The 27,467-nt window shown below is 42.5% G+C and overlaps 1 long non-coding RNA gene across 1 annotated transcript in view; it reads left to right on the forward strand.

Moving 5' to 3' along the window:
• Positions 1-26,784, forward strand: part of LOC139784461 (uncharacterized) — a 31,709-nt gene extending 4,925 nt beyond the window's left edge. Inside the window, exon 2 of the long non-coding RNA XR_011721568.1 lies at positions 1-26,784. This is a non-coding gene — a long non-coding RNA (uncharacterized lncRNA).
• The last annotated feature ends 683 nt before the right edge of the window (positions 26,785-27,467 follow it).

Below are 27,467 nucleotides of genomic sequence, written 5' to 3' on the forward strand. Positions count from 1 at the left end.
ATTTAAATCTATCCATTGTCATCTGTTTCTACATGTTCCTTATTACCCGCACAGATGATGAAGATTGCACGACGAATGTGTAACTGAAGACAGTTGGAGAACACTGACCTCTTGTTGTTAGGGAAAACAGAGAAGAAAATGTAAGGTCTTATAAAGAGAACGAAGCAAAATTTATTCCCAATTGCGGAGAAAACGGAAGATCAACGTACGGTAAGAAGCATAATTGCGTTAATAACAAGATATTGTGAAAAAATTATTATTTATTTTTACACATAATAAGGTGTAAAAATGAAGGAAATTAGTAGCGAATTCCGTTGGCTACATTATTGCGCATTTAGGCACAGAATTCATTACATGTCATTATATTGACACATGTAATGTGTACACGAACTGCGAGGCGTTCATCAAAAGAACGTACAACAAGAGTGAAATGAAATACATTTAACCCTAACTCGCGCCACATTCCGGTCATGTGGACCGCTAAACGTTTTTTCGGTTTCCTGGTTTTCACATTTTTTTTTAACAGGTTTAGTTTAAACTTAAATTATTTTGTGGATCAAATATTATCATAAACATTTTATTTAGACTCTGTATTTCTAATTCTTACATTAAAAGCTTAAAAATATTAATTATAATGAAAATGACAATGCGATAAAGTCGGGCGGTCTCACGGACTGGAGTGTGGCGAATTAAAAACTCGAAAATAAGTGTGGCTAACTAGGGTTAAAACGTTTTGCTTGATCATAAAATTCCACGTGATGACTCATTGAAATCTACACGAAACGTTAGTATCTTATTTTTGTCTAAATATCTATACTATAAAACATACTGAAACAATTTCTTGATGTTATAAGTAATTTTCTGTCAAATGTTTCGTGAGATTATTCAATCTTGCGTGAAAGATCGACAAACGGCTGCAGCCTTAAAATAATTAAAATAATACACATAACAAGCACTTTCCCGGTTGGCTCCTGTCTTCTGTAAAGCTGGATACTTATACACTTAACGAATGAACAGCGAACGCGAACGTTCGGACATTCGCGTTTGCGCGATGTGTTCCTAGGTCATTTGTTCTTTTTTTCGGTTGCATCAGAATTCGACCAGATTCGGTGCTTTCTGCATGTAACAATTTGATATTTTTGATTATATTTGTTGAATAATGACGACGAACGTTTGCGTTCGCTGTTCGTTCGGTGTTCGTTCGCTAAGTGTATACCCAGTTTAACAAAAGCATACGCCAGTGATAAAAGGAATGTAGACACTAAATTTAAAAAAATACTTTTTGGTTTCAAATTAAAGATCAGTCCTACATTCAGCCCAAAATGGGTGAAGTTCTTTGGAGTGTCACGTCTTTTTTTTTCTTTCGCGCGCGAGGCGCAAGACAGATCAAAAGGGAGAACGGGGATATTTTTAAGGATAACGGGTCTCTCGAGCTGATCCCTCGCACTATTCAACATTCGACAGCCGCTAAACGAATGATTGGGCGCTAGACTCGTGATACTCGCATGCACTAATTTCCAAAATTCGCGAAATCTAGACCAAAAGTAAAACCGCGATAGTCGATTTAGTCGGTCGTGCGAGGGACCGGCCAGCTCGACCTAACGATAGCGGGGCAGGGCAAGAATTCTGCGAGATGACGATCAAGTTACACAAATGGTCTGAATTTCATTAACAATCAGTGACAAGTTTTATTGGAAACATTAAATAGAAATAAACGGGACATAGAAAAAAAACGTGCAATAGAAGTAAACATGAGACAAAATCAAATATGACATACGATGGCGGCGCCACGCTCGGTGCGCACGGAGTCGATCTCAAAACCGCGATTACACAAAAGGGGTTCCGTTGTCAGTAATGCAAACAGCGTACGCCACGACGATGTCTAACGAAGTGCAATAACGAACAGCAAATAATGCGCGATAGCACTTATCACTACGCGATCACATGAATTCGCAACAACATTTAACATAAAGTAGGCGCAGCATTGTTTAACGTAATTACACTCACAAATACTTAACGCGAATGAGGGATATCTACACGCAATGGACACCTACACGAAAAGCAAAACTTTACGCGGTACGCGAGTAGATACATCCAAGATGCCACTCTCAACGCGACACGCGACGTAAAACGCGAACAAAGAGATACGACGCGACCAAGAGAAATGCGCAATGGTGCCGAATTCCATACAGTACGCGAGCAGATTTTATCGCGGACTTTAAAGAATCTTCCTGCCCCGCCAATACCTTCTGCTTCTTCTTCTTCTCTTTTATTGGCTCCTGCCGCTTTTCAGCGGACAATACGGCCAGATTTGCCACTGTTTGTTAACAAAGTCTGAATCACTGTTAGCGTAGCGAAGTCTAAATGGAAATTACTGGGAGTCTGTGTGGAAATCAATGCAGACAGTAACAGTCGCAATACTTAAAAATAATTTCCTTCCGGACGAAACACGTCCGAACTGGTCCGCGCACGTTGAGCGAATTAGCCCCGCCAATACCGACTACAACTAGTCAACAAAATTCGTGACCGCACGCAGAAAGACGGGGAACTCTATGTGAAGTCCGCGACGCACATACTCGCGCTCATGCGCGACGGGCGGGGGGATACTCCAACGAGCAGGTCGAACAATTATATGAAAATCTCTACCCCGACTACCAGAATCGCATCTAGCGAGGCGACGTCAATAGTCCCCGCGACCTCCAGCAGCGGGCCAGCGAATACGAAAGGTTTCAACAGAATCGGAAAAAAACGTGCCGCCGCGAAAACGAATACCGTCGAGGCACCGATCACCGCCGCCATGTACAACCGACGCGAATGCTGGTGGAGGTCGACCTCAAGCAGCGGGGACATACGCGTTTCGATTGCCGCCGTCCCGCCCAGAAATTCTGCTCGGCAAAGATGAAATCCTCACTAAGGACTGCCACCCGCCGCCGAGAAACGATGCCGGGACCGCGGAAAACCCGGCCGTCTCCTGGTCCTCGTCGTAAAATTTTTTCCCCGGCCGCACCTGGACGTTCAGTTAAACGAAAAGCCGCTCTCCGCGTTACTAGACACCGGGTCCGAGGTGTCATTCATCAACGAGAACGCAGCTCGATTAGCGCAAAACGTAGAATTCGCGATTGTACCGGACGAAGAGGAGGTTCAACCACGTGATGACATAAATTTCCATACAGATCTTTCGTTTGATGGTCCTAATTTATCGATTACTCGGAAGGGCGGATTAATCGCGACAGGTAAGTCTAAGATGACTTATCTCGTCGCGGAGCGAAATATACACGTATTTCGGGCGGAAGCGTAACTATTGTGGCAGTTTTACATTTTTTTTTCTTATTCTACCTCATATATTCTACACTCTTTTCGCTCTTTCATTCTCCGCTCCGTCACCTCTTTCTTCTAATCAAGAGCTTTGTCAGCTCAATGACCCTACGGGATCATCTTGTTTTTGAGCCTATGGGCTGGATATTGGCGGATTAATCGCGACAGGTGAGTCTAAGATGACTTAACTATGACTATTTTTCAACCACGACTCTCTTTTAACAAGCGACATGTGATCGGGAAGGCCCACGAAGTATGTGGGCCGGCACGCGGTATCTGATCAAGGCGCTCCCGTGCAGCATGCTTCTGGTCATGACCAGGCCGCCAGAGATCCTGACGAGTCCTGCAGGCCTCAGCTTGACGCAAACCACCCGGCACTGTGGCCAACGATATGTTGTTTTAAAAAATTATAAGTAAATTAAATTTATAAAAAAATCTTTATTAGATTTTTTATAGCTCGAACTTTGTTACCGGTGGGTTGCCGGATTTTTGGTGCCGATGGTTGTTGGCATAGGTTTCGTTATCGGCGCACCCTCAGAAAGAATTTCTAATAACGAGACAAAAAATATTCTTGACTTTTTTATCAAGAGCTTTGTCAGCTTAATGATCCTACGGGATCATCTTGTTTTTGAGCCTATGGGCTGCATATTGGCGGATTTATTCAAATAAATAACTCGTTCTCATTCGCAATAACTGCTTTCCACCGTCGAAGTGGGACTTAACACGAATCGAGGCGGTACATTTTGGCGCGGACGGACTCGTGCGAGTCGTTACGGTACGCACAGCGAAAATGACCGATATCGCAAATCTGTCGTTTATCGATCTATATATATATATATATATATATATATATATATAGATTCCTCTATAGATTCCGGCGACAACGTTACTACTGCGGCTGAGCCGCTTGACGACCACCCGAAAAGCGTGTAAATAATGTAAATAGCTGTAGCTGTAAATATTATAACTGTAAATACTTATGTAATCATGTAGCAAAAAAGAAACTTCCCTTGGCGAGCATACTTAGCGCCATCCCTTCGTATCGAGCGTTGCGTTTCCTTAGTTCCCTCAATGTTTGCTAGCGTTTGCGGCGACATCAAAGTCCATATATCCAATTCGAGCGAATGCGATTTGAAAAAGTCTCTACGTCATTGTAATTGCCTGCATCGAGAAGACAGATAAGTTTGATCGCGCCCGTAGTTAGGGACATTCCGCTCACATTTCATAACGCGAGGCAGAGCTTCCAAGTATAGAACCACGATGCGGTCTCGCTTCGCGTATACTTGGATACTCCGGTTGTGTTTATTGTCTCGGCACGTTGTGCATAAGGCACCGTGCAAAGTCGACTGTTCCGAGGGATTCCGCCTGTAGTTCAATTGATGAATTAACTTAGTTTTGCTTCCGGTCGAACAGAGACCTCTTTCTCGCAGGTTCTCCTTGAGTTGGTTCACCGTAAACCTTTTCGCACTTATCTCGGAACAGAGTTTGATTATTTGTTACCGTCGAACTTTGTTGTCAACGGGTTGTCGGACTTTGTTACCGGCGGGTTGCCGGACTGTTGCTGCTGACAGTTGTCAGATTTCGTTTTTGGCGGATTGCTGGACTGTTGCTGAAGACGGTTGTCAGATTTCGTTTCCGGCGGGTTGCCGTACTTTTGCTGTCAATGATTGTCGGACTTTTTGCTGCCGACAATTGTCAAACTTTGTTACCGGCGAGTTCCCGGATTTTTGCTGCCGACGGTTGTTGGAATAGGTTTCGTTACCGGCGGGTTGCCGGACTGTTGCTGCTGACAGTTGTCAGATTTCGTTTCTGGCGGGTTGCCGTACTTTTGCTGTCGACGATTGTCGGACTTCTTGCTGCCGACGATTGTCGAACGTTGTTACCGGCGGGTTGCCAGACTTTTGCTGCCGACGATTTTTGAACTTTGTTGTCAACGGGTTGTCGGACTTTGTTACTGGCGGAATGCCGGACTGTTGCTGCCGACGGTTGTTGGCACAGATTTCGTTACCGGCGGGTTGCCGGACTTTTACTGCCAACGATTTTTTAACTTTATTGTCAACGGGTTGTCGGTCTTTGTTACCGGTAGGTTACCGGATTTTTGCTGCCGACGGTTGTTGGCATAGGTTTCGTTACCGGCGGGTTGCCGGACTTTTGCTGCCGATGGTTGTTGGCATAGATTTCGTCACTGGCAGGTTGCCGGGCTTTTACTGCCAACGATTTTCGAAGTTTGTTGTCAACGGGTTGTCAGTTTCGTCCATAAGGGATACGCGGATCTGCATCCAATCTTCCCGTTTTTCTATCAAGAGCTTTGTCAGCTTAATCTTCGTTCTTTATAAATTTGATGACCCTACGGGATCACCTTGTTTTTGAGCCTATGGGCTGGATATTGGCGGATTAATCGCGACAGGTGAGTTTAAGATGACTTATCTATGACTATCGTATATAATCCTTGAGAAAAATAGCGGTACTTTATGTGTGTATGTTTCCCTCTCATTAATTTCCTTCTGCTTAAGGGCACAGACAAACGAGATTTTTGTGGACACTTTGTTGCCGTACAGAGAAGTCTATAGGCGTCTATAACGCTTCTCTGTGTTCCTATAGCTATAGGGCTTTAATTATTTTTTCTTTTTTATTGTCCTTTTCTCTCCCTCTCTTTCATCTTTTTGAATCAATACGCAATAACATCGAGCCAGCATTTATTTATTTCTTTTGAAAGCTATTGAGAAATTAAAATATACGTAACGTGAATAAAAATCTGTTGACACGAGTCGCGCGAATTATGCCGCGCAATTGTCGTCGCATTAATTAAAATTATAAATTAATTAAATAGCAATAAACATTAAAAAAATATTTTTAATGACATAAAGCTATTACATATTCATTACGGCAAGAAATGTAATAATATAGCGGACAAGAGTATGTGCACAGTGGACAAAAGTACCTACGCAGCGTACTGTTAGACTCAAGACATTACTCAAAGCACTTCATACTCTTAGACTACATGTAATTAGTTTACAAAAAATGTGACAGATGTTTACATAGTACGTTTAAATTTTAAAATAGTAAGTGAAATTTTTCGGGAATTGCAAAATAATTTTTTAGATTTTTCCCACGTGTAATACTTCAATTTTCGTTCCAATAGAAAAATTTGTTCCTCAGCAGTTTACGAGGAATAAAATACATTCTCCGCGAGAAAGTTTCTAAAGATCATTATGCCTATCAACAGACACGAAATAGTTAGCGATGACATTTTCGAGTGACATTTGATCGCATCAGCATATATAAAATGTTTTGACAAGAACACAAATATCTTTTGTGCGAACCTAACCACATTTTATAAAATACATCATCATATAATCCAAAAAATTCTTTTATTCACGTGTGTATATCGGATTTTATTTCAAGTATTGTCTCTGATTTATATATCAATCAAATATGTAATTAATTTTATTAACATGTTGCGGCCTTTGCTTACGTATGGTCGTATCGCGCGCGAGTGATCCATATAGTTAGGGAGCTGGTGGCCAAAATTTCTATATGATTTGTTCATGTGGCAGACATTATTAATAGCGATAATTGTACCATAAGAAACATTAAGGACCGCGTCTGCCACCATGGTAGCGCTGCGTTGTCAATTGACAGCGCTTCGAATTTGTAAAAAAAAAAGGGGGTACTATATGATTTGTTCATGTCTGCCTCTGAGGCTGATGTTCAGAATCCTTCTGAAAACGAAGAAAATCGAAGAGGCAGACATCCAGGGCTCTGATTTTTGTAGTAATCAATTTTTTAAGTTTTTTTTTTTATTTAAAAAAGTGTATATGAAGTGTACACTTGGCAGACTTGAATTGTTCGATTAAAGACAAAGTGAAGGACCACAGAAAAATGGTCTGCCAGCATGTTGCCTCTGCGTTGTCAATTGACAGCACTTCAAAAATGTTAAAAAAAAAAGGTGTGCTATATCATGTGCTCATGTCTGCCTCTTGGACTGATGTTTAGATTTCTTATAAAAACGAAGAAAATCGATGAGGCAGACATCCAGGCCTCTGATATTCCAAAGGCAGACCATTTGAATATTTTTTTGAAAAACTCGACGCTCGCGCCAAGCTACAAGTAAAAAATTCTACGTCTACAAAATATCAATGAAAATAAATAATGTTACATATAAGCAATCGATAGGAGCGATTTTCAAAACATATTTCAAATATTCGGAAAAGATCCTGTTGGTGATTTGGACCCGACTGATCATGGCTGGGTACAAAAAGATTACGCGCTCGATTTTCGATGGTTCAAAGGAGAACAACTGCCCCGGTTGTATAGCGACGTCATAGCAGAAATTAAAGATCCCGAAGATCGCTCAGGTACAAATTTTTTCATTTAGATGTATAATGTAAATTTTGTGCTATAAATCTTCTTGAATTTTTTTTCCTTTGTAATACTTGCCATCGAGCAGCCACCGCGTCTCTAGATTATGTTCGTATGTGAAACACAAATTTAAACACGTTGTGTATTTTTTATATGAAGAAGGTGATATGAACGAAAGTGCCGACATCAGTTATCAATCGGGTTCGAAAAACCGGCACAGTATTTCGGACGACAGCGATGACGACGTTTTTTAAATTTATTTGCTTTTTTTTACTTTAAAGACTATAAACTATTAATAATAACAATAAACTATAAACTATTAATAATAACAATAATCAGCCGTAATACCCGCTTTCCCTTGATTCCATGAATTTCAAAAAATGTATGTACAGCTCAAAATCAGTGAGCAAAATGTCTGCCAAATTTTTTTTGTATTCAGGGAGTCATAATGAATCGAATGGACGCAACTAGAACCATGAACAAATTACTTAGTAGAGCTTTTTTTTACATTTTTACAATTACGTCCCGTGATAATGCAGAGCTCTGAGTGTCTGCCTCATGGATTTTCTTCGTTTTCAGGATGATTTTGACCATCAGCCCCAGAGGCAGACATGAACAAATGATTTAGTACCCTTTTTTTTTACAAATTTGAAGCGCTGTAACGCAAAAACGCAGCGACGTAGGACCTTAATTGACTCGACCAAATCGATTCGTATTGATCTAAACTTTAATCCCTATCGATATGAAACATGAACAAATCATATACCGATTTGGCCACCAGCTCCCTAACTAATAGATCGAGTGCGAATCGAGCGGAATTGTGACGAGCAAGGAAGAAAGAAAGCGCGCGCGCGCGCTACAGCCACGGGAAATTTAAAGATAAACTAACGACAGGGAGGAAACAAGGTAGTGATCGGCGCATTGTGTAAACTCTGTTATTAACGGGTTGTCGGCCTTTTTTTTACCGGCGGTTTGTCGGACTTTTGCTGTCGACGGTTGTTGGCATAGGTTTCGTTACCGGCGGGTTGCCGGACTGTTGCTGCTGACAGTTGTCAGATTTCGTTTCCGGCAGGTTGCCGTACTTTTGCTGTCGATGATTGTCGGACTTTGTTACCGGCGAGTTGCCGGACTGTTGCTGCTGACAGTTGTCAGATTTCGTTTCTGGCGGGTTGCCGTACTTTTGCTGTCGACGATTGTCGGACTTCTTGTTGCCGACGATTGTCGAACGTTGTTACCGGCGGGTTGCCGGACTTTTGCTGCCGACGATTTTTGAACTTTGTTGTCAACGGGTTGTCGGACTTTGTTACTAGCGGAATGCCGGACTGTTGCTGCCGACGGTTGTTGGCACAGATTTCGTTACCGGCAGGTTGCCGGACTTTTACTGCCAACGATTTTTTAACTTTATTGTCAACGGGTTGTCGGTCTTTGTTACCGGTAGTGTAAGATAATTTATTCTAAGGATAATTTATTGCGAGTACATTAGATACATTTGTCGGGAGCGAGCGCGTTATGTTATGTTATCGTTCGGCGACCGGTAGACGACTGACTCCGGGCCGCGCTACCAGCAGGCCCGGCACGCGTACACACGCGGCCGAGGCATGACTCCCGTGCGTCGCTCACGTGAGAGCGCGCTCTCGACGGTTCCAGAATCCAGATCCCACACTCGGCCATCCTGGTCAAGCATCTGCCCTCAGATGCGCTCATTATTTTCTTCATCGGAAAACTCGTCGTCGTAGGGAATCCAAGGCTTCATATACTCGGCTACCGTTACGGTCTGTCTAGGTCCGTCATGTCCGTCAACCTTTTCGAACAACACACCTTTCGCCATTCTCACGCGCAAACCTCTCCCATTCATCGTCATGACAAACGCCCGGCAATCCGCCACAATTTCAAATTGTATCCCCGACAAATACACGCTAAACTTCTTCAGGGACTTGACGATCGCGAGCACTCCAAGCTCGTGGCCGGTGCGCCGCATTTCCGCGGGCGAAGTTCCGCCGCTCGCCTGGTACACTGGATGCAGTGCACCGTCTTCGCCATCGCGCTGTAACAAAATCGAACCGTATCCATACACACACGCATCCGCACGCAATTCTGTATACGCTCCCACATTATATAACCGTACAACAGGCTGATTACTTAGTATCGCTTTCGATTGCCGAAACGCCTCCCGCTCCTTCGCGGCAAATTGAAACTCTACATCCTCCTGCAGGAAACGACACTTTTCCCGATCTAACAGCAATCCGCATTCGCTCGCCGCACGCGATACCGGCTCGAGGCTCCGTGAGCCACTCGCGTAATCAGTCGACGGCATGATCAGGTCATCCATGTATATTTTGGCCGTGATCAATTCTCGGCATCGACGTTCGCGGGTTCTGGAAACTTCGCTATTAAAGACCGCGCGTATGGACTCCTGAAACACCGACGGAGAATCAGGGGGAGGATAACGGTCCTCAGAAATCTTTTTGTTAATCGACCTACAATCAACACACAGCCTAGTTGATCCATTTTTCTTTTTTTCCTAAAACTATCGGGCTGGCGCATTCTGAAAGAGATGGCCGGATCATACCGTCGCGCAGCCGTTCGTCCCCTTGAGCATTCACAGCTTCTTTCTCCGACGCGAACAATCGCCCAGAACTCCGATATACAGATTCATCGTCTTTTAATTTCATGCCTACATCGACCGCGTGCGCCGCAACCGGCTTATAATTTCCAATCATTTGTTCTACATCCCGTCCACATTCGCCATTAACAACACACGCTACATCAGTTTCATTCGCTTCGCGCACGTCATCAATCATAAAAATTCCCGGTAATTTAGAATCGCTTGTGATATCGTCTTCGAGCTTCGAAATAGTGATTTTGCCTTTCTTAATATTTGTCTCTACGGTGTCCAAGAAATCATTTCCGATTAACAGATCATGCGGTATCAGCGGATCTGCTACCACGTGCACGGTCATTGGATACAAATGACCGTCTATCTCTACTTCGCCGCAGAACTTGCCGAGTGTCCCGCCTATTCCCGAGCCAACACCGCGAAGTCGAGTCTCATCGCCTTGCAAAGGCGGCGCGCCCATCTCCACGTAACTCTGCTCGCGCATTAATGTTAGATCGCTACGCTACCCGAATCAATCAACGCAGCTACCCCGCTCCCGAACAACGAAACATCCTTGCAGCATCTCTTTTGAGCTGACCGCCCCACACCGCCGACACCCTTCGCCGCGTTCGCCTCCCTTGTCACAGGTTGATTCTTAGAACACTTCGCTGCAACGTGTCCAAATTCGCCACAGCGAAAACACCTTATGCCGCGACTCTTAGACGGACACTTCGCACCAACCTGACCCCGCTGGCCGCAATTATAGCACCTGTCACCACTCTAAGCCTCCTTTCCATCGATCTCCTGGAATCTGGAACTCCTGCCGTCGAATCTCCCACCGGAAGCGCCGTTCGGTTGTCCTCTGGGTTGAATAGTGATCTTCTCGAATGCCTCTAGCAATGTTGTCGTCGATCCGAACCTCTGTATGCGGGCTTGATCCCGTAATGCTGGATCCGATATACCGTCGATGACGTAATCGAGAATCTCGTCATCGGGAACAGGGACGTGATTAGCCAATATTACCTTGTCATGTAAATATTCGCTGAATGCCTCGCCCCGTCTCCAAGTTCGGTCTTCGAATTGCTTCCTCATGGCGACCTTGCTTCGCCGATGAGAAAACATTGCCTTCAGCTCTTCCAGAAGTCGGTTGATCGGCAACTCGATATGCTCCGATTTCGAATGGAACCAATCGAGTGCCTTTCCTCTCAGCCGTGATCCAATCAGAACCCTCGTCGTGTTATCATCGAGAGCGTACGTCGTCTTGAGAAGCGCCACTTGCTTCGACCACTGATCGTACGTGTCGGCACCTCCATCGAAATAACTGAGTAATTCGGCTATTATGCTCACGTTAACTCTTGAGGGAATACTCGGCGACATTTCTCGTCTTTGCACAGGCGCAGGTGCATTCTCCGTGTTGCGCCGTAAAAATTATATCTCGCGCCGTGCCAGATCGAGCTCACGCTGCATCAATTCTTTCTCCTTTCGTATAAGCTCTATTTCTCGCTGCATTGTGCCGTCCGCGGATGCATTTGATTCCGCTGGTGTCGAGCGATGCCGCGCACGCTCATCGCTACCGTTACCGTCGCCACCCCCACGAAGGTCACTCGTCTCTCCGCCATCATTCTCGTCTTCACTGAGGGATGCCTCCATCCAGGCGCCCTCCGGATCCAGCGCCATCAATTTGCCAATTAGCTCGGCCTTCGCTCCTCCTGTGCTCTGCCCCAATGATTTCAGTATGTCCTTTAGCTCGGCCAACGTGAAATCACTTGCGTTCCTCGTCACTCGACTAGCTTTACTCATATTCTCGGTATACCGCTCCGGGCACTCTTCGTCTTAAATCGTCTTAAATCGTCTCAAATCGTCTTGAATCGTCTTCCGGTCGCTTCTTATCGACTTTGCACCGTATCTCTTCTTCGTCTTCAACTCGTCTCTCTTCTTCGTCTTCAACTCGTCTTTCTTCTTCGTCTTCAACTCGTCTTCCTTCTTCGTCTTCAACTCGTCTTTCTTCTTCGTCTTCAACTCGTCTTTCTTCTTCGTCTTCAACTCGTCTTTTTTCGTCTTCAATTCACTGGTACACCACGGCTACCTCATATCGCTCGTTATCCGACCGCATCTACTCGCAATCCCGAACGAGCCCCCAATTGTAAGATAATTTATTCTAAGGATAATTTATTGCGAGTACATTAGATACATTTGTCGGGAGCGAGCGCGTTATGTTATGTTATCGTTCGGCGACCGGTAGACGACTGACTCCGGGCCGCGCTACCAGCAGGCCCGGCACGCGTACACACGCGGCCGAGGCATGACTCCCGTGCGTCGCTCACGTGAGAGCGCGCTCTTGACGGTTCCAGAATCCAGATCCCACAGTAGGTTACCGGATTTTTGCTGCCGACGGTTGTTGGCATAGGTTTCGTTACCGGCGGGTTGCCGGACTTTTGCTGCCGATGGTTGTTGGCATAGATTTCGTCACTGGCAGGTTGCCGGACTTTTACTGCCAACAATTTTCAAAGTTTGTTGTCAACGGGTTGTCAGTTTCGTCCATAAGGGATACGCGGATCTGCATCCAATCTTCCCGTTTTTCTATCAAGAGCTTTGTCAGCTTAATCTTCGTTCTTTATAAATTTGATGACCCTACGGGATCACCTTGTTTTTGAGCCTATGGGCTGGATATTGGCGGATTAATCGCAACAGATGAGTTTAAAATGACTTATCTATGACTATCGTATATAATCCTTGAGAAAAATAGCGGTACTTTATGTGTGTATATTTCCCTCTCATTAATTTCCTTCTGCTTAAGGGCACTGACAAACGAGATTTTTGTGGACACTTTGTGGCCGTACAGAGAAGCCTATGGGCTATGTAATGATGTGATTTCCGTTTTTCCGTCTTCGTCTTGTCGCCACCACCGTAGAAGTTTGGTTGGCTCCGCGGCTTCGAGGCTCTGCGAGGCTCCCCGCCCCCCCCTCCCTCTTCACAACCGCTCCGGAGACGAGAAGAGACCGGCCGGTCCGGAAGTTCCTGGGCTCTTCTCACGGGAATCTGACCAATCAAGAATCGGAGAATCGGGGATGTTGAAGTGAGTCCCTCTTCCTGGCCACCCCGTTCATCCACGCGGGACCGGATTACCATGCTGGACGCAGCCACGAGTCACAGGTGGCTTGACATCCAGGCTGAAACCGTGAAGGGAATACATTCGTCGCTCTGCGATGTTATTTAGGCGTCTATAACGCTTCTTTGTGTTCCTATAGCTATAGGGCTTTAATTATTTTTTCTTTTTTATTGTCCTTTTCTCTCCCTCTCTTTCATCTTTCCGAATCAATACGCAATAACATCGAGCCAGCGTTCATTTATTTCTTTTGAAAGCTATTGAGAAAATAAAATATACCTAACGTGAATAAAAACCTGTTGACACGAATCTTCGTTCGGTTGAAAAAATATTTTGGTTTCTATATAATGTCTAGGGGGCCGTGGTTGCATACGCGTCAAACCCTGCTTTCATCGGCGGTGTCGTAAATCGCGGCTTCTACTCGATTTATGCGCTCCTGCATGTCGTGAATCGCGCGTAGAACTTCATCTAGCACGAAGTTGGAATACGCTGCTGCCGTATGACGTGAGAGAATATTCGCTTCGATGAGAAATTTTGCTAAGCCACCTTGACAGGAACCATGGCAGCAACTCTTAAACGTGATATATTTTCGTACCGTACCTTTCTCACAAAAGTTCTCACGTGCCAGGACGGCCTGTCTCCTTATAGGCGGAGGGGCGGGGGGGAGCGACAAGAGCCCCGCACTCGAACTAGCACCCACATACACAAGGCGCGGCACACACACGAATAGCGCCCGCACGCGCCGCCCGCAACCGAAACGTTACGTTCTCTGACACTAACTGAGAGGCAAGAGCCGATCGCTTGCCGAGCCAACCGGGGGCGCCGGGGCCGTGCTGTATGTGTATCCCTGTACGTTGCCATGACAACGCCTGTTGCTCGCTTCACGTTGGAGAGAAAAGGAGAAAAGATGAACTGTGCAAGAAGTTCAGCTAAAACGAATTTATAATGCACGATAGCTAATTTAATCTAATTCTAATTCTTATTGTGTATGCGTGTGTTTACTTTACACACGTATACACTTAATCGCCGCTCGCTGCGGGTCACCATTCCTGCCGGCGCGTGTATATATCAACGTACATTGTATAATATCATCAATGTTTCACCTGCCTTATTTTTTTATATAACGAGCATAAATTTATAATCTATGGTTTTATAAGTTCACAAGTATCAAGAGACACGGTAGTGTCTCGCGCCAAGTATACGCGGAGCGAGACCGACCGTGACTCTTTTACGCGACGCGACGGGTTGCGAGTATGGTGATAGACGACAGAACCTAGGATAAAGATGTAAATAATAAAATTAATAATTAGTGATATATTACTAATTCAAAAAAATATCAAGTGCATGGCCACTCTGCAGTTCTACTTATTTGCTGCTCATCAGTATCGAAATGAAACAAAACGGATATTGTGAAAACTAAACTAAGGGCAGGTAGCAAACAAAATTATTTTTAAAATAAAAGAAGCGCGTAACTTTAATGAAATGGGGGAAGTTGGAAAACATATAGCGGCATAACGGTGAGCACTCACGATGAGCAAAAAATAAATGCTGGTAAATTGAAGAATTATCTTTGCCACACGGTCGACCGTATACACGTCAATTGTAGAAGTGTGTACACTATTTTACAGACCTGTTACAGATCGATAAGTCCTTCAATGTAGAATAGCGAATACGGTAAAAAAAGAGACATTCGGGCATGCTGAAATAAAACGAAAACTTGTTGCAGAAAATCGTTATGATCTCCTTTGCACTGTAAGGAATTCTGATCAATACATCATTAACCAGCATTGATATGCATATCCATTAAAGCCCTTTGATACGTCTCTTAAATATTTATAGAATTTTCCCAGCAACATTTCTGTTATGCTCCAGAAAATGTGAATTCTGGTAATATAAAAAATATGTTTCCGCTATATTATGCATGCCATTTCGATTGTGTGTATAATTTAAGATTTAAAAATGTATGCTATAAAAATTTGTACAATATTCTCCAACATCGTATAAATACGCTTCCAAATATTACTCTTTAGACGAAGCTAGCACAAAAGGAATCAGGCTCCTTACTTAATCGAATCAGTCATTTCGCGTATTTGCGAAGAACGTACAAAACACAATTTCTTTTTAGACATTGCGTTCGCAAGATTTCTTATTTTAGTTTTTCATTGGCAAGTTATATTCCAGGCAAACATAAAAAATGAAATCCGAAATGAGAATAAGATGTGAATTAATATAGTCATATATATATGTATAATTTCATGCATATGGCAGTTCGTAGTATTAAGATACGTAGATCTTTCCGCGAAACTTTATTTATTGACTCGCGGCACAATGAAACCTGAGCGAGGACTAACTTTTCAATTAAAATTTCGGATTTCAATCAAAATTTCCATAATTGTGATGCTCATTTTGGTTATCCAGCTCGTTCTGCTCTTTTGGTAGGAGAAAAAAGGAGCATATTTGCGAACAAGGATTGACGTGGAATTAATTGGTTTTTTATATATGTATCTTCCAAGCTAAAAATAAGCATTAAAGCAGCATTTATCGTTTGGTCAGCTTAAATGAGTCTTCTTAGAGCTTCTTAAAAGTATAATCAATTTTTATTTTTAAATAAAATATTCTGAAATTATTGTAAGACGTCATATGTTCAGTTTATAAATTTAATTATTAAATAAAATAACTTTGCTAGTGTAAGCTGTGTAAATTTTTTTAAGATAGTACATGTTCGTGTATTTCTATACTTATGTATTTTTTTTATAATTGATTGCTTCGGCACTTGCTAGATACTAAACTTCATACTTTTTTTACAAGGCAGTCGTGTCCCCCCTATTTATTTATTCTACTAATGATACAATTTTAAACTGTATCTAGTGTTTTGGAACCCTCAGAGCTGGAGCGGTGAATTTACGTTTCAAAAAGATTAGGCACCAGCTTATTTGGCGCGACGTGCGAAGGGCCTAACCAAGAACCTTCCGGCCCGAAGAAGGCTACGACCCCGTCGCAGATCATATCGATCATCGCTCTTGTAGCTTCGACGGTCTCTTCTCTCGTGTCGCTCCATCGCATCACGAGTCTCACATTCGGCAAAATTTTCGGATCATTGTTGATCTCGTCGAGGGCCATGGTCAGAGCGCCGAAAATGGCGAGACCCTGACGGTCCATTAGGCCGCCCTTAATCGCTGTAAGGTAGCCGATAGTCAAGTTCCGCGGTTGGACAGCCGTGTCATTGCTGGCCGACCACAGATTTTTATGAGTGGCATGAGACGCTTGCTGGCATTGAGTCGTATTCATTGAAGCCGCCGGAGCCGCCGGTTCACCGTAAACTTTTTCGCACTTATATCGGCACACAGTTTGATTATTTGTTACCGTCGAACTTTGTTGTCAACGGGTTGTCGGACTTTGTTACTAGCTGGTTGCCGGACTTTTGCTGTCGCTGGTTGTCGAACTCTGTTATTAACGGGTTGTCGGACTTTGTAACCGGCGGGTTGCCGGACTTTTGCTGCCGACGTTTTTTGAACTTTGTTGTCAACGGGTTGTCGGATTTTGTTACCGGCGGGTTGCCGGACTGTTGCTGCTGACAGTTGTCAGATTTCGTTTCTGGCGGGTTGCCGTACTTTTACAGCCGACGATTTTCGGATTTTAGTAACCGACTCGTTTATTCAATTAAATCGGCAGATGAGAGTTTAGCAGCTTTGTCCATAAAAGATACGCGGATCCGCTTTCAATCTTCCCGTTTTTCTATCAAGAGCTTTGTCAGCTCAATCTTCGTTTTTTATAAATTTGATTTTTTATAAATTTGATCACTCTACAGGATCATCTTGTTTTTGAGCCTATGGGCTGGATATTGGCAAGCCCACAAGGGATGCTGTTAGATAATATTTTTTTAGGTATAATATTAAATATTTAATATTATAATAAAGAATTAGTTTGAAGATATCTAGTAATTAAAATTTTTACAAAAGTGAATTTTGCCGATATATGATGTGAGAGCTGGAGATCTACTAATGTTTTATGAGTTAATTTTCGTATATTAATTAGGTGTAACATGAAATATATTCGTGTGTGTGCATAGAAAGCTTTAATATAGAAAAACAGATTACTTAACGCAAAATATGATTTAGCTGTATATGATATTATCGCGCTATTTTAAAATTCGAATCAAATTAATATTATTGTATCATTGAATCAGAATATACATGTATATCAAATCTTCCGTTAAAACTTGGGAATAGAGTTGGGAATTATTTCCGTCATAACATATAGAGAATGCATCAGGAAGTCGGGTCATTTTCCAAAATTTCATAGCAATGTGTGGGTGCAGAGGTTAATAGGATGGCACGGAATTTAGATAGGGAGAGAGTAGGAGGTGGTGAGATCGTAGCGGCACGTAAATCACGGCGATCGTCGGCGTTCTTGCGCACGTGTGTTACACATGTGAGTTATAGCGCGCCCGCGCGCGGTCGGACGCGTGAGCGTGCGTTCGTTAATAGGTTTGTACGTGCGTGTCCCTAAACGTAATACTGATTTTATCTGACCCCTTGTCTACGTAGGCCGGCCAGCTGGCCGGAGAACGCGAAGGGTAGAGAACGCCGGCCGAAATTTGTCCGGTCTTGAAAATTCGGAAAGAAATCGACGATTATTTTATTGCTACAATAAATAAGCAGAAATTTAATTTAAAGATTTGACATCTTTTTTTTTAAATACATGTTGATGGTTACACGTACTTTCTTCTTTTGATAGATTTATCGAATACGTATTGCAACTTTTCTCATAGGGCGGAAACTCTTTCTATTGATGTTAAAATAATTCGTTATTATAAAAAAATTCGTCACTCACCGACCGATGCGCACCGACGGGCGGAGTTATTCAACTACGATGATTCTGTAACACAAAAATAAAAAATTCAAATTAAAAGAAATGTTTAAAATGCTCAACGTTTCAAAAAATAATTTTTACACGCGTCTAATTCGCCTTTCAATTAGATTTATTAATTTAATTATCTATTTTCCAGAATAAATCTTTACGAGAATAAACTTTTATAAAATTTTACATAATTTCTTTTTCTCTAATTATTTCTGGGCGCGGCGAGCGCAACAATATTATTTTATTACTTATATGTCATGTATGATAATATAAAGCCTATAAGTGAAAATTGCTTACGATCACATAAATATTTTTTTGGGAATGGTCGTATCACATATGCTTTCAACGGGAAAGCTTCGTCCCCCACAAAAAAATGTGAAAATATTATATTTGAATTTCGCGGTGAAACCCCTGGAACACAAATGACAGTCCGCTATATTGACTATCGAGATAAAACAGCCCGATTAAATAAAAAAGAATTATTAATTTTAAGATAAGAAATGATATTTACCCCAAGGTTGCTCCGCCGAGATCCGATGCCTTTGCCAGGCCTTCTCCTCCTCTCAGGACATCAGGCCGCCTTTTCCTCCTCCTCCTCCTCCTCCTCGCTTTCCGTTGCACAGGCCACTCACAGAACCACTGTCCGATATTTAGCGATTGAGAGCGAAGTAACTGTCATAATATGATCGCGACACTTTATTAGACACTCCCGAGATGAAACGATCGACGTACTACGGCGCACTTTCACACCGAGCTGACCCGAGCACCGAACTGCTTTCTTTGCTGAACGCAGCCAACACAGTTTGATTATTTGTTACCGTCGAACTTTGTTGTCAACGTGTTGTCGGACTTTGTTACCAGCTGGTTGATGGACTTTTGCTGCCACTGGTTGTCGAACTCTCTTGTCATCGGGTTGTGTCGGACTTTGTTACGGGCGGGTTGCCGGACTTTTGCTGCCAATGGTTGTTGGCATAAATTTCGTTACCGGCGGGTTGCCGGACTTTTACTGCCAACAATTTTCGAACTTTGTTGTCAACGGGTTGTCGGTCTTTGTTACCGGCGGGTTACCGGATTTTTGCTGCCGACGGTTGTTGGCATAGGTTTCGTTACCGGCTGGTTGCCGGACTTTTGCTGCCGACGATTTTCGAACTTTGTTGTCAATGGGTTGTCGAACTTTATTACCTTCGAGTTGTTGGACTATTGCTGCCGACAGTTGTCAGATTTCGTTTCCGGCGGGTTGCCGTACTTTTGCTGTCGACGATTGTTGGACTTCTTGCTGCCGACGATTGTCGAACTTTGTTACCGGCGGGTTGCCGGACTTTTGCTGCCGACGATTGTCGGATTTTAGTAACTGATTCGTTTATTCAATTAAATCGGCAGATGAAGATTTAGCATCTTCGTCCATAAGGGTTACGTGGATCTGTATCCAATCTTCCCGTTTTTTTATCAAGAGCTTTGTCAGCTCAATGATCCTACGGGATCATCTTGTTTTTGAGCCTATGGGCTGGATATTGGCGGATTAATCGCGTCAGGTGAGTCTAAGATGACTCACCTCGTCGCGAAGCAAAATTCAAAATGCACAAGCTAGATAGTAGCAATATTACAATTTTAAACAAACTAGACAAAAGAAGGAGAAGAAGAAGAAGACTCCCCGCGTTCCCGCTATTTTCACAATTAATTCCGCGTGGATCGGTGGATTTTCCAAGTGCGTTTATCAGATTCTCGATGAGAGGCTATAGTGTTTACAAGGTAAGATCTGCGCACAATTAAGAAATAAGAATATATATTAAATGAATATAAAGTAATTAGAGTTTTAGAATCAGTCTTCTCAATAAGCACTCATGCGAACAGATTCTAAACGCTATCGAATAAAATGTGAACCGAGGATGCAATATTGCATATTTACCCAAAATCCTGCTCCGGACTTATGTCCCGCGGCTTCTCCATCCCGCGTCAACACCCACACACCACACTCACACGTACTTTACTACACACTTGCACTCACTTTACACTCCCGCTCGCGCGTTTACTCGCGACCCGCGGAAAGCGAACCGTAACGTACGCTCGCGTTTTCAGAACTGACAGTCAAACTGTATCGCGTTAGCAACGACGCTCCGCGACGGAGAATACCGAAGCTGACCGAACTCAGCGCGAGTGCAACGCATCTTTCCTTTTTTTCTTTTCACGTTGAAGAGAAAAGGAGAAAAGATGAACTGTGCAAGAAGTTCAGCTAAAACGAACACTAAGGGCCCAGGTAGCAAACAAAATTATTTTTAAAATAAAAGAAGTGCGTAACTTCTATGAAATTGGGGAAGTTGGAAAACATATAGCGGCATAACGGTGAGCACTCACGATGAGCAAAAAATAAATGCTGGTAAATTGAAGAATTATCTTCGCCACACGGTCGACCGTATACACGTTAATTGTAGAAGTGTGTACACTTTTTTACAGACTTGTTACAGATCGATAAGTCCTTCAATGTACGTAGAATCGCGAATACGGTAAAAAAAGAGACATTCGAGCATGCTGAAATAAAACGAAAACTTGTTGCAGAAAATCGTTATGCTCTCCTTTGCACTGTAAGGAATTCTGATCAATACATCATTAACCAGCATTGATATGCATATCCATTAAAGCCCTTTGCAGCTATCTGCTACCTCATATATTTGAATTAAGATCGTGTTTCGTATACCTACGAATGAAATAGGGATCGCGCAGTCCGTACTATACGTCGACGCGAAATTAACTGACAATGAGTCTCCTTCCTTAGACAAAGGGGCCAAAACAGTTGATTGCTCGATCGACCGTTAGCTGATCTTTGCCTTTTGTTTCACTTATTATTACCAGGGCGCGAAGATTCGGAAATATTCGCGAACTTTGCGAATATATAATCCCGAAAGTCCCGAAACAGTATGTGAAAGTTAGATTACTACGGCAAACATTTCACGACAGAGGAGGTGGCTTAATTGCCTTCTTCCGTTTTCTCAATTTCGGATCGCGAAGTTACGATAGGGAGTACGACTTTGAGAATTATCGCTGCTCACAGATAATTGTCTATCGATCGACCTCTTTCTCGCAGGTTCTCCTTGAGTTGGTTTACCGTAAACTTTTTCGCACTTTTGCTGCCGCTGGTTGTCGAACTCTGTTGTCAACGGGTTGTCGGACTTTGTTACCGGCGGATTGCCGGACTTTTGCTGCCGACGATCTTTGAACTTTGTTACCAGCTGGTTGTCGGACTTTGTTACCGGCGGGTTGCCGGACTGTTGCTGCTAACAGTTGTCAGATTTCGTTTCTGGCGGGTTGCCGGACTGTTGCTGCCGACGGTTGTTGGCATAAGCTTCGTTACCGGCGGGTTGCCGTACTTTTGCTGTCGACAATTGTCGGACTTTGCTACCGGCGAGTTGCCGGATTTTGCTCCCGCCGCTTGTTGGCATAGGTTTCATTACCGGCGGGTTGTCGGACTTTTGCCGCCGACGATCTTTGAACTTTGTTGTCAACGGGTTGTCGGACTTTGTTACCGGCGGGTTGCCGGACTGTTGCTGCTGACAGTTGTTAGATTTCGTTTCTGGCGGGTTGCCGTACTTTTGCTGCCGACAATTGTCGAACTTTGTTACCGGCGAGTTGCCGGATTTTTGCTGCCGACGGTTGTTGGCATAGGTTTCGTTACCGGCGGGTTGTTGGATTTTTGCTGCCGACGATTGTCGAATTTTGTTACCGGCGGGTTGCCGTACTTTTACAGCCGACGATTGTCAGATTTTAGTAACCGACTCGTTTATTTAATTAAATCGGCAGATGAGGGTTTAGCAGCTCCGTCCATAAAGGATACGCGAATCTGCATCCAATCTTCCCGTTTTTCTATCAAGAGCTTTATCAGCTCAATCTTCGTTTTTTATAAATTTGATTTATAAATTTGATTTTTTATAAATTTGATGACCTTACGGGATCACCCTGTTTTTGAGCCTATGGGCTGGATATTGGCGGATTAATCGCGACAGGTGAGTTTAAGATGACTTATCTATGACTATCGTATATAATCCTTGAGAAAAATAGCGGTACTTTATGTGTGTATATTTCCTTCTCATTAATTTCCTTCTGCTTAAGGGCACAGACAAACGAGATTTTTGTGGACACTTTGTGGCCGTACAGAGAAGCCTATAGGCGTCTATAACGCTTCTTTGTGTTCCTATAGCTATAGGGATAAACGTCCCCTTCGGAGAAGCACACGCAGCTGGTCGGATCAAATAGATCGCCTGGAAACTGTCTTTAAATCAACAATTATGTGAGCGTATGTCATTTCTCGTGATTGCACTCGCATTAAAATTAGCGTGATTTTACGTAGTTTAACTAGTTTGACCTAGTCTCAATTGAGAAAAAAAATTGGGGAAAAAATGTGTATCATAAAGTTGTTAAAACAACCTAGCTTCCGAAGCGCGGATCTAGCTCGCGGCTGGTCAGGGTTCGGAGTAGGCGCGGAGGAAGACACAAGACTCGGTTAAAACGAACAATATAACAAGTTTATTCTATAAAGCGTAAAGTGGTGTACAGTAAGAGCGCGGGTGCATCGGAGCTATGTATAAAGAGCGCGGGTGCGTCGGAGGCACGTACAGCGATCGCGGGAGTCGACGGTATATACAGAGATCGCGGGAGTCGATGATATGTACAGAGATCGCGGAAGTCGCGGGTGCGGATACGGTAACGGCGATACGCAGAGATCGCGGAGTTTGGAGCGGTGTACAGAGATCGCGGGAGTTGACGGTATATACAGAGAGCGCGGGAGGCGACGATATATACAGAGATCGCGGAAGTCGCGGATGCGGATACGGTAGCGGTGTACGGAGATCGTGGGCGCGCGGGCTCGCGGCACACGAGGGTGTGATCGCGGTGGAAGCGCAGGCTTGGCCAGCGGCGGCGGTAAGCGCACGCGGCGCCGGAACGCGCGGATTCGAGCGGCTAAGATCCTTAGCAGATATCGAGATGACTCTTTATATCCTGGCGTCTCGGAATACGCGGGCGGGAGGCGGCACCGGGTGGCCAAGATCCTTGGCGAGTAAGAGAAGAGCTCTCTTACCCTGGTTCACTCCGGTTCTCGGAAGGAAGATCGAGTCAACCGCCTAGATTCGTCACTTGGCAGAGCCAGAGATGCCTCTCTAACTCCTGGTTGTTCGAATTTGGGGATTGCGGGATCCGTGAGCAGCGGAGAACAGGTCTGGTCGGTTTGCTGGCTCACGGCGGAATCTATTTGTTGCTAACAATTCGTCGGTTTATATACCCGCGGCGGTGTGTCGGTGTGGCGGGGGTATACGCGACGGCAATCGCGAGCGCCGGGATGGAGCGGCGGAGCGTTCGGAAAATACGGCGTCCCGACGCTGCGATTGCGTTCGGCGGCTTTCGGCCGTTTTCGGCACCGCTCGGCGCTCCGAGTCAGTTGCCGCGGTAAGTCCGTTCGCGGACTTATACGCGAGATAATGTATTTAAAAAAGGGCACACCGTGCCTTGTCTCGCCCGACGGGTGTTCGGCCGGGCGGCATCCGGCTGATGCTCGCCGGGAATGATGCGTTTCGGGGCGCATCGTTACATCGTATACAGATAAAAATTTTGTTAAAAAAAAGAGAAAACTGCGAGTTCTTTGGAACTTTGGCTTAAATCACTGTTGAACATCTTCTCGTCTCGCAAAATGATCGCGTTCGGCTATGTTCGTAAGCGGACCGAGAATGCGAGCAGAAATTTAATTTAAAGATTTCACATTATTTTTTTAAATACATGTTGATGGTTACACGTATTTTCTTCTTTTGATAGATTTATCGAATACGTATTGCAGCTTTTCTCATAGGGTGGAAACTCTTTCTATTGGTGTTGAAATAATTCGTTATTATAAAAAAATCCGTTAATACGATAATAAACTACATTTTTCCATTTAAAACATCCATTTTGTAGTATTAAAAAAGATCAACTTTACGATTTTCTACGAATTTTTGAATATGACGCTTGAACATGAGCTCGGACGCTCGAGCTGTTACTCGTGCGAAGGTCCTTTTTGTACTGGCTTATACCTGCCATGTATACTTAATTAGCCCTTATAAAGGGCCGTTACATATTCTTTGAACATTACTCTATACATCTATGTACTTCAAATCCTATAAATTAAAACTTCATTTTTCGACTTTTGGCCAGCTTTTCGGGAATCGGCCCCACTGTGCGACGGGCGGAGTTATTTAGCTACGATGATTCTGTAACACAAAAATGAAAGATTCAAATTAAAAGAGACATTCAAAATGCTCAACGTTTCAAAAAATAATTTTTACACGCGTTTAATTCGCCTTTCAATTAGATTTACTAATTTAATTATATATTTTCTAGAATAAATCTTTACGAAAATAAACTTTTATAAAATTTTACATAATTTCTTTTTCTCTAATTGATGAAAGATGGTTGTTGGCATAGATTTTGATAAAGCAAAAAGTGAAAAGTTTTACGTGAAATAATCGATTCCCTGAGCCGAGCTGCCGAATCGTTCAGAGGTAATATGCTCTGTTGTATAATCAATGACGAATAAGCAAGTTGTTGAAGGGTCTCTCTCTCTCTCAGAACTCCATCAATTATATCAGAATTCCGAAATTGGGGTGCTAACTTCGCAGAGGTCTAGTTGTTCCTTGCTAGCCTTATTTTCGCGATTTCGGGGCAACGCGGTCGCGGAGCGAGTCTCAAGCGCAATAATATAAATATAAAATAAAGAAATAAAACTTTCAAATAAGACAAAAATGTATAAAAGAAAGAAGACATGGAAATTAAATATATTTAAAGCATATCTACTATCAAAGTTGTTTCGTTCGCCCGTTCAAGCGGGATACTGACGGACAAACTTTTGATGCTTTCGCAAGTAAAGCTTGAACGCGTTGAAAAGCTGGCGTCGAAGGCAACAATATATGTATATATACATTGTGGCTAAGGAAATATGACTAGGATTTCCCATATCGCGGCCGAATAATTATTGTGCGCCAGCGGATTTAGGAAAAAGACATCAGGCAAGAGAAAAATCCGAATACCGAATTTGAATCTATACAAAATTCTATAAGTGTGTATTTAAAATTGTCCGATATAACAATAAACAAGCTATTTTCACAGTTATCTACAAGTATCTTTATTCCGCGAGCGACAGAACAATTCTTGGTTCGCGAGCGACGGGACTTAAATCGCGAGACTTATCGCGAGCTATGATCTCTTTTGGTTTAAACGCCGAGCGAAAGAAAAGAGGAGCTATCTTTCTTTACGCTGAATGAGACACACACTGTCACCGTTTATTTAATTGTAAGATTTACGAGCGCGAAGATTCGGGGTTAAATTTCGCATTGTTTCACGAACCTTTGCGTCCCAGTAATAATAATTAATAGCGTTTTTCTTTGGCAAAACTGGTGCGCACTCATTGTCAGTGCACATTAAAGCCGTCGTACAAGAAATCAACGTAAAGTGTATGTTTAATATAAACAAGTTGAGTCACGAAATCCTCAATATTCTTTGTTGTACTAATTGGTAAAATATATATATTGGTATTTTATCAGTCGAAATATTTGCATTTTACTTTAAATATTAGAGATTAAATCAGTGTACAATGGCTTTAATGTGCACTGAGTGCGCATTAGTTCTGCCAATGAAAAACACTATAAGACAAAGTCAAGGCTGACGGTCGACCAAGCAATTGCAGTTGTTTTTGTCCCTTTTCTCTAAAAGGACTTACAATTAGTTAACTCCCCTTGGGAAAAGCGGACTCTGCTAATTTTGTTTGTATATGTTATTAAATTTAAAAAATGTTGATTCAAGGCAAGCCGTAATGTGAGAATAAATTCTTCTTTGGGGATACCTATCGCATTTTTTCGAGATATGCTCCCATCTGTTCAGCCATGCTGTCAATGGTTAGGTCAATAGGGACGTTTGTAAAAAGTGACACGACGTCGAGAGAAATGAGAATATAGTTGTCTTTAAGGTACTGGCCACTCAAATCTCTGACCAGTTGGAAACTATATTTTATGTGACTGTTTGCTTTTGGGATGTTGGAGGATATTATATTGTGTAAAAATGGACCGTTAATAAAGGACATTATGATTCTTTTAAGGGGTGATTTTGTTTATGAATCGAGTATATATGAGTCGTTTCTGCTTTCAACGTAGAGTGAATAATTTAAACATCCTTACGGATATCGATACACTGTACAGTAATATTTATATATTAATTTAAATGATATTCGTAAAATTAGATTTACACTATTTTGAAAGTAAACGTCTCATATTCTTAGTCCTTTCTTCTGAGGAATGGTTTACAGTAATGTTGAGAATTAAGTGAGCGGAGCCTTCACATTACATAGGTGAGATCTCGATACATATTGTAATTACGTGCGCCTGTGTGTAACAAGTCGAACGAACGAAAATATATCTGCGCTGCAGTCAATGGCGAACATTGAAAATATGAATTGTATAATATTAATTATATGTTGTGCGATAATGTTTTGTATAAATTATGTATACACAATACATTATTAAAAGAAATCTGTCAATCTTCGTCTATCATTCTTTACCTTCCACAACCGCAACGTCACTTAATATGATATATTGACACATGACACGATATATTCGTCCATTTTCCATAATTTCCTGACTTAATGCATCTTCCATTAAACTAATTAAAAAAATATTTCGTTATTTTATATTTTTAGTTACCCTTTAACCTTAGTAAATTTTTTTATTTGAAGTCACAAAGAATACTGTGTGTATATTAGAAGATTTTATTGTTTTTATCTTATTATATAAAACTCTTTATTAATAGTCATATTGGAAACTCGAGTATTACTTTTGCATTAATTAACACAGATAAAATAACTAAATTTTTTCATTATTAAATCGAAAATGCATAGATGCGAATCGTAGGTATAAAAACAATACAAATATTAAACGGAAAACCTAACTGTAAACAATTAACGAAAATTTTGCAATGCATAGTGCAAATATATATTGATTATTGATTATACAATTAATATTCAATACTCAAGTTGAGGATGTCCTCACCTGTTAATTACAGTCAATCCAAAGCAAGGTTGTTGGTCGATAAACTAGATCCTTAATTAATGCTTTGCTCAGGATACTAAAAACAGTTGATATATACATATATAATAATTGTCAATATAAGTGTAATAAAGATAATTATTAACTGCATCGTAAATATAAAAATGGAAACATTAAT

This window comes from Temnothorax nylanderi, unplaced genomic scaffold (assembly GCF_030848795.1).
Source record: "Temnothorax nylanderi isolate EJ_2023f unplaced genomic scaffold, tnyl_v1.0 TNYL_tig0631_pilon, whole genome shotgun sequence".
Taxonomy (NCBI): Eukaryota; Metazoa; Arthropoda; class Insecta; order Hymenoptera; family Formicidae; genus Temnothorax; species Temnothorax nylanderi.